Here is an 8466-nt window from a genome sequence, read left to right as displayed (position 1 = left end):
AGAGAGATTAGTTTTCTTTACACCCCGCCCCCCCGCCGCTCCGCCGCGCCCTCCCCACGCAGCGGCGGGGCCGGGCGCTGCCCGCCCCGCCCCGCCTCCGGCCCGCCCCTCTGAGGAGAAGGACCGGCGACGGCGGCCGGCCCCGGCCCCGGTTGCCTCCCCTCAGGCCTGGCCCCAGGCCCAAGTCCCATCGCTCTGCCTGGAGACGGCACCGATTACCACCGCACCCCCTTCCCCTCGCCCCTCACGGGGGAGGCCGTGGGGCGGACCGGTGGCGGAGGTCGGCTCCCCTCAGCCCTTCGGCCGCGGCCGGTTTTCCCGCCGGAGGTCGGCTCCCCTCAGCACTTCGGCCGCGGCCGGGTTTCCCGCCAGTGGTCGGGTCCCCTCAGCGCTTCGGCCGCCGTCGGGTTTCCCGCCCGTGGTCGGCTCCCCTCAGCATTTCGGCCGCGGCCAGGTTTCCCGCCGGAGGTCGGCTCCCCTCAGCGCTTTGGCCGTCTTTCCCCTCGGCCCGAGTTAACGAAAGTTGAACAAAGAAGTTGGGAGCGGCAGGTCAGGGGAGATGCTGGCGGAACGAGCGGGTTTTGAGGGGTGTGCGTGTCCAAGTTGCTTCAAACAGGGAAGCTTAGAACTGTGCTTTGAAAGCGCCGAAAGGGCGATACTTTACCAAACTTCCTCAAAAATGTCCAGGTGTAGGATAAGAAATGGCCGGACTCGCCCCTTTCCTGGGATCCTTTTCAGTCCCAGTGTAAGATTTCCTGTCAGGATTCCCTGCCCATCGCACCCCGGCAGGGCCCGGAGTGGGGTGAGCTCAGGGCGGCCATGACACCCCAGAGCCCCACAGCCTGGACCCCAGGATCTCAGAGCAGGTGCTGTCCCCACCAGACACTGTTCCACCAAGGACAGGCACATCCCAGGCCTCCGATGGACATCCACAACCAGAAGAAAAAACATTGGGCACCTTTGACTTGCCAGGTGACTCTCTGAAATGAGTGAGTGAAATGGCAGTGACAGCTGGCCAGGGGACTGAAACAAAAGAACACCTTCCAGAGAGTTTTGCAAGGTAAGCTGGTTTCTCTTCCAGCAGGATTAAAGTTGCCATCGCTGTAGCAGAAGAGTCAATCCTCTACCTTATCTTGTGTGTTTCACCACATTAAGTCACAGCGTCCGTTGTTTAGAAGATGAAGTAACATTCCCAATCCCTGCTAGCATCTGTTGTCTCACGATACACAAAATCAGTAACAAAATCCGCAGTCTGCACTGCACTGTCATACACTTGTCAAGTAAGGAAGACCTAGCCTCTTTTTCCTCCCACACAGGGTCTGGAGGGGATTTTTTGTCATTTACCCTGTCAGTAGACTATGAATCCACCCCAAATGTCTTCTTCATGTCTACATTCACCTCCATGTTGTGGCCGTGTGATTGAGCTACATGAATTTAAGGCTGATGTGTGAACTAATGTCTAACACATGATAATCGTATAGCAATAGAAATAATAAACACTGGTGTTTGCCACTAGGACATGCCGATAGAGAGGATAAATCTTACAAAATTGGCTGATTACCATTTTGAAACCCAGCTAATTGTGCAGGGGTTGCCAGATTGCTCAAAATCTTCAATGAGTTACTTGTGAGTTTTAATATGGAAAACATGTTAGCAGAGTTTAACACGGTTGCCCATTAATTACAAGGAGTATTTATGCTGAGACTAATAATTGGATTGTCCTGTAATCCACCATAATAATCAGGAATTTTCTTTGCCTATGTGGTTTGAAAAGGTAATGCTAATGATATTCTAGCTGTCTAATTTATACAGTGTCAACGACTAACTACTGCTCTGGCATCTCTACTATTACTTTAAGGTTACAGATTTTGCTACTGATTAGCACTTGATTATCCCTTGTCTTCATCATAGTCCCATTGTCCTTTTGTTTAGGCTACGTATTGGTTCTGATTGACTTGGTTTTTTAAAAATATAGGATATATTCAGTTATTGAGACCTGCTGCTGGAGTAGTACTAACTGTTCACTTGCGGCTGAGTCTTAAACAGGAGAACCTTTCTTTGGGCATGGATGTGCAATGAGTACAGAAGAGGCTACAGCCCTACCTGCTCTGTTGGCATTGTCCAGTCAGACATCTGTGGGTCACCTGCCATTTTGTGGCCATGTGACTGTCTGGGTTTCCTCTGCACTGCTTACAGTGCAGTGGGGCTGGATGTCTTTTGCCTCCCTGATACAATTTGCACTGGTAAGGTCAAAACTACCATCTGAAAAGTAGCTACATAAGCTAGCCATCTGCAGCTGTGAGTAGAAGATTTTTGTACCACTTCTCACGTTTTTGCATGTGTTTTAGCCTAGATGTGTTTCTTTTTACTCGAAAGCTCCAATTTTGCAGAGTAACTCAGGAGAACGAATTCTGTGGCAAATTCCACTAATAGCCACCACTGTGCAGAGCAAACCCTAGAACAGTGGTTCCAGAATTGTTGCTCGTGAGCTGCTGGTCACTGCGTGGTGTCTGCATTTCAGCAGTGCACCTGTATTGACAGTAGATTTCAAGATCACTGCAATTCAGTTTAATCTGATTATGGTCCACGAGACATTTGGAAAGATAAAATTACCCAACTGATCCAATATGCTTGGAAATTGGTGTTGTAGTATCACAGAGCCAAAATGCTAATCGTGCCTGCCTGCCTGCCTTCCCAGCCTTCCTAGCTACAGCTTTTTCCTGACTGCATCCTTTGAAAGTAGAAAGTCTGTGATTTGTTTTGGAGGCAGTGTCATAATCTCTAACTATTTAAGCTTTAGCCGCTAGGAGAGCTGTGACAGGGTCCAGTAGAAAGTTCTACTTAAAACAGGATGTCATGCTACAGTTCATTGACTTTAAAAAGATTGGCTACTGTTCCATCATAACTCGGAGATCTGGGGGGCTGCAGTTGTACTGACTTACAAGGCATGCAGGTACACCCAAGCTAACTTTAAACTGAAAGCTGTGAGAATACATAGCAGATTTCAGCAGAGGCTGCACGAGCTTGTGTTGCTCTTGACACTTGTACTGCTCTTGATACTTGCACGTAAAGGTCTCTCTCCATTGAACTTACCGACTATCTGATCTTTAATGCTGTTGCTCCTTACAAACATCTAAGGAAAGGGAGCTCCTGCTTAAAGAAGATCCTGTGAGGGAGGAAAACTACGGTTTCCCCCGAGTTTCCCACAGATTATTTATAAATGTGCTAGGCTTCGCCTGCTGTGTTGGCAAGCTGATGACTCAGAAGCATATATCTAGGGGAATCTGTTGAATGCCTGGTTCCTGGATGCACAGACCTGTCTTCCTATGGATGTAACTGTGTGCTGACTCCCCCAAAAAAGACATATTGGGTGGGCATGGGCATGGGTTTTGCTGACCCCAGCATCTCTGTGAGGAAGAAGGGCGTAAGTCTGGAGTGTCCCACTGTCTAGTCAGTTCTGAGAAGAAAACTGAGATTTACGTTGGGACCAAGCTTGCCAATGAGGCTGAACTGTTGCTTCCAGGAATTTAGTGAAACCTGGCTAATCTGGAGAGTCTAACAGTGTGCATTTGCCAAGAAATGCTGCTGAGGCACTGTTTTAGCAATCTAAGAAACGCTTTGTTAGGGGTTTGAGGGCTGAAACCCTGAATGTGATAGTTCAGTTGAGGAAACTGAAAATGAGTGTAAACTGGGAGCTGTTTTCTGTAGGCCTGAAGGAAGAAGACAGTTGCACTGATAAGTACAAAGCAACTCAGTACTTGTGTTGGCAGGTTTAAGAGCTATTTCTGTCGCTGTGTTTGCACCAGGTTTAATACTGCTAAACCTTACAAGCTCCAGTAATGTATTTTTAATGCTAGTCTAGATGACACGATAAACAGACTGTTACTCTGATCATTCTATTTGTCAACTGCTTAAACACTTCCAGAGTGTAATCTTTCCAAATGATAGCATTTATACTGCTGGGTTTTTGTCAAAAGGAAAATACATCCCTATGGTCAGTGTTGGTTGTTTTTTTGCCCTTTGTTCTTTTGATGTTGCAGCTTTTGATGGTTAGATATCAAATAGTAACTAACTCACAGCAAATAAATATCATGCGCTGCATAATGTACTATATTCAAGCACCATATCCTACAGTAGCAATTAGCCTTTGTTGCCATTAATTTGCTAAATTGTCAAGGCTTGGCTTGTCGTCATTACCCTTTTAGTTATAAGTCATCAGATCTGAAAAGCCCAGCAAGGTTGTGGCTAGCCAGGACTTGGATGAGAAATAGAATCTCCCAGTGTGACAACACTTTACTGAGCAGAAGGGTGGTTGTGTGGAGTGTTGGAAATGGAACAGCTGAATCTTAGGGTTCAGGCTAGCGTTTTTCATGCAAAAGCCCATAGCATTCTGTCTGTACTAGCTAACGTAAGACTAACTCACATTTCCCTCACCCAGTTCCTGTCTGAGTAGTAATTGCTAAGTATTCCCCAGTGTTTCCGTTGAATTTTTCAGAGAGTCTTCACTTTTTGCCCTTTCTTACTGCACGGAGCAGTGTGTTCTGATGAGCAGGTGCTATGTTCCTTCCTGGAAGTGGCTGCATTGCAGAGGTTAAAGAGTGTCCACCCTCATTTGAACTCAATTGCATGAGTATAATTAAGTACAGCATTTGGCCAACTTTTTATCAAGAACTCTTGGAGCCTTTGGGATGAAATATGCTATTATGATTATAATTTGCTATTAATTATGTGTTGATTGAAAGCAGCAGGAATGTGTGTCACTACGAAAGCTACCCCTTTTCACAGGGTGAAACAGCAATGAAAACTTTATATTGCTTTGGCAAACTTGGTTTTGATTTGGAAGTATTTAGCTGCTGCAATTTAACTTGAGCTCCTTATACCTTATCTTATTCAAGCATGAAGTGGGGAAGCTAGAAAAATAACAGGTCTTGCTGCGATGTAACTTGTTACTTCCAGTAACTTGCTGCGATGCATTTCTGACCCCCTAAGTCAAAATAGGGCAATTAAATAGTCACTGTTCGTTTGAAGGATCCTCAAGCACGAACAACAATCTTGAGACTGATGAGCATGACCTCAACAGTTAAGGTGACAGTAAGGGATACAGCAACCAGATGTAGCTAAGGAAATGACTTAGCTATTTTTAAAACTGTTTGGCCAAACTTCTCTGGGTGGTGCTGTGGAGTTCGCTGCCTTGAAGTATCTCCACCAACAGCAACCTCTGTGTTGTGAGTGTCGGCTTTGGGAGGACCAAAGGCAGCTTCTGCAGGCTTAGACAGTTCGAAGCCTGATCCAAAGTACCCTGAACTCAGTGGGAAAAAGTTTCTTGTTGACTTTGATGATGGTCTTTGGAGCAGGTCCCTGATAATAATTGCATTGGAGCCTAGCCGTGATGATTGCTATTAGAGCTAGGATTTGGCCTTGACAGCTGATGATAAATAATCTAATGATTATTATAGCACTTATTTTTGCATTTCTATAGCATTAAAAGGCATTCATAATGCTTGGTTATATTTTTACATCTCAAAGAAAGAAAGTTGGCTTGAATTGTGTTTTAAAAAATAGCTTACATCTGTCTTGGCTCTCAAGAGCAGTTATTGGACTTTGATAACATCTGGAAGGGAAAGAAAACTATTGCATAGAAGGACAGATACTAAGTATAGCAGAGACAAAAGACTTGGGCCTCTCATCACAGCATTCAAATAAAGGAGAAAAGAGACTATAGAGGGCCTTGTATGGCTGAGGAAGTAGCAAAAGCCAGTTTCATCAGGGACAATAGCTCTGAAGATGGTGGCAGTGCCAATATTTCCTGTCGTCCAAAAAAGTTTTCAAAATTTCCTTCTTCAACAGACTGTGCTTCAAACCAACAGGGATCCAAGCATTAAGACTGATCTTTACACTTTATTGATATCAGCTAAAGGCAGATTATTTTAAAAATGCATTCTTCTCATGCTGCAAATCCTGTCAAATTAATCTGGGAGTAGCCGTGTTGTTTTCCTCCTACCAGAACAGTGTGTTGGATGCTTTTCTGGAAAGAACAGCACCTTGCTGTCTAAGAAGACATCTTCTCGTGCAGAAACACGTTATCTCACATAGCCTTGCTACGTGGTGATATTTCACAGGGCCCCAGTACCACTGCGCTGCAACAACACAAATCCTGAGGTTTGTGTTATAAATCACAGACTGTATGGATGGAGCACAGGGCGAACTCACTCCTGTATGTCGTGGGAAAAAGAGAGCAGTTCATAGGTTGTTTTTTTTTATTCTTGCTTCTTAAGTTATCAGTAAAAAGCACAAAGGAATTAGTGAGACCTTATAGCTCTCTTCTCTGTAGAGGCACACAAAACACATCGCTTAAAAATATATAGTTTTCTGATTGCAGGGCACTTGTGCCAGGAAGTGGGCTTGTGCATGCCATTCTAGTCCATAAAAAAATAATTATTTTGTCTTTAAAAAAAAATCTTTCAGAATTGATTGTTTCAGATTTTGAGAACTTGAGAAATCCAAAGGCCTTTGTACTCAATTCATTGATCATTGCACCCTTGGGGGTTACTGGATCTTGTCTGTGGGAAATGTACTTAGAAATACACTAAGTCAATTGAGTGAGTTCTTTTATACCACTTAATTGAATCCGAGTTCTTTTATACCACTTAATTGAGTCTCATCAGCGTGTTTCTCCTGTTTGTGCAACTGATATCTCGCTGCATTGAGGCAGTGTGACTTGCTGAGCAGAATTTTAAGCTTTGTGTGTATATATATTTATATTTACATATTTATGTTGCTTGGTGTGAGTGAGGTTTGGTTTCTTGCTTATACAGAGGGGAATTAAACCCCGGAAGGATGACTGTATAAACACAAGATCCACCCTTCACGCTCTCTTGAACAGGTTTAAAGGGTGCAAGAAGCAACATCATACTTTCCTCTGTCAAGAAGAGTGTTTTTCCCTGTGAGAGGAAAGTAAACCTCTTCTCATTCTTCTAACACTTCTATCAGAATTGTCTAGGTTGGAAGGGACCTTTCAGATCAGGTCCAACCATCGATGTAACACTGACAAAAACCAGCACTAAACCATGTTGCTAAGCACTACATCTACCCATCTTTTAAATACCGATGTATCCAAGCCCTCAGTGCATAGTGTACCTTGAAGACAGAGGTAATATTTGTCCAATGCATGATTACCTGACAAATTTGCCTTCAGATTTCATACCTCAAGAAGTTAGATATCACTACAGAAAAGAAATCAAGTTCTGCATCATCTTTTTCTTTTTTTTTTTGTGATATGGTAAGGTGATATAAAAGCTTATGACCTTTGAAACTAAATATAAGAGTTTCTGTCTTAAACTAGTTAGCTGAAAGAATGAAAGCATCAGCAAGTACATCTCTATGCATAGGACCTGATTTTCTGAGCCAAATGGATTTTGTAGGGACTAAATTCAAGGGACTGTGGCACTACTTGGTGGAGCCCTGTGAATAAGAGAAGGGAGAAGGAGTGTTTCTGTTACCAGCTCAGATGGGACATTCTAAAAAATGCAAGATAGCTGAGAGGAGAACAAGAAATGGAGTTTCTGTTGAGTTCTGTGTTATTCAGTAAAACAAAACTTCTATCTTTCCTACAAAGAAAGAAAGACTGCTTCAGGGTAATGTCATCTCTCACTTATCTCTGAACAAGCTACCAACTTAACAGAATGACTCATATCAGAAAGTCTTAAAAAGAATTTTAAAAAGGGAGTCCTCAAATCAGTGAAAGGGCAATCTTGTTTCACAAAAGAATACATATGCTGTGCTGTGTCAACTTGTTGAGGTGAAGAGCTGAGTAACATTCAAAGCAATACTAGACATTCATATGAATGATAACAGTATTCACAGTTATAAAACAAACATAGAAATAGATATGCTTTGAAAGAGATTAAAAATTGTCAGTGATTTCATTCAGGCTTTAAATTTGAGTTATCAGAAAAAAAGTCTTTCACAGTGAAAGTTCTACCATCTTTTTGAAGTAATGGGGTAACCTATTTCTGGAGTTGGGATACTCCCATCCATGTGCCAGGCATTAACATCAGTTCAAAAAATACAAATATTTGAATATTAACTGTGATTTTAGTATGCAGAGCCATTTACTGGACTTAGTGCCATCTTAGGAGCCAGCCAGCATTTTGCATTTTCTCCTGGCACTGTGACTATATCCAGCGATGTGTTTGTAATGTCTGTTCAGGATAGTTAGAGAAATTAATTAGTTCTAGCTCAATAGTGCAATATTTTTAATATTTTGAGGCTTCTTTTTATTACTCTTTTTCCTCCAGTAGGACGCTCAAATAACTTTTAAAGTCACCTGAAGGGTCTAGATTCCCAGCAGCCACCTGGCTCAATGGTGCTGTGCTTTGCAGTTTGACAGCATGTCCCTTTAAATGGTTTTGGTTTTGTCTCTGAATTGGTTTGGCTCTTTCCTCAGTCTTCATACCTAAGGCAATA

The sequence above is a fragment of the Calidris pugnax genome, unplaced genomic scaffold (assembly GCF_001431845.1).
Source record: "Calidris pugnax isolate Ruff unplaced genomic scaffold, ASM143184v1 scaffold201, whole genome shotgun sequence".
In the NCBI taxonomy this organism is placed as follows: Eukaryota; Metazoa; Chordata; class Aves; order Charadriiformes; family Scolopacidae; genus Calidris; species Calidris pugnax.
Note: the sequence above shows the minus strand (reverse complement) of the source record.